This window comes from Octopus bimaculoides, chromosome 2 (assembly GCF_001194135.2).
Source record: "Octopus bimaculoides isolate UCB-OBI-ISO-001 chromosome 2, ASM119413v2, whole genome shotgun sequence".
Taxonomy (NCBI): domain Eukaryota; kingdom Metazoa; phylum Mollusca; class Cephalopoda; order Octopoda; family Octopodidae; genus Octopus; species Octopus bimaculoides.
Genome location: NC_068982.1, coordinates 51,312,643 through 51,313,206, shown reverse-complemented (window position 1 = coordinate 51,313,206; position 564 = coordinate 51,312,643).

Here is a 564-nt window from a genome sequence, read left to right as displayed (position 1 = left end):
AGCCCATGCCGTCGTCCACCTTTCTCTCTCTTGCTCCTCTCTCTCTCTCTCTCTCGTTCCTCTCTCTCTTTCGCTCCTCTCTCTCTCTCGCTCTTCTCTCTCTCTTGCTCCTCTCGGATCTTTTTGGTTTGACAGGCAACATTTTTCATTTATGTTTTATGTAGTGTTTTTGGTACTGAAACACTTTCAAACTTCGTATACTTGTATGTATTGTGATATAGAACAGATAAAAAATTTTGTAGCTGATAAGGGAAAAAAAGGCCATCAAAATACTTGAATATTGCCTGCACTTGTTATTGGAGCTGGCAGAATTATTAATGCACTTGGTGGAGGTGCATTAATAATTCTGAGTTTGATTTGAAGAAGATTTGGCTGCTATTTCTAGGAAATGAAGCACTTGGTGGAGGTGCATTAATAATTCTGCCAGCTCCAATAACAAGTGCAGGCAATATTCAAGTATTTTGATGTCTTTTTCCCCTTATTAGCTATTACTCAATCAACTGAAACAAGTAGAATAGTGTAATTCAAGCATAATAGCAGCCAAATCTTCTTCAAATCAAACTC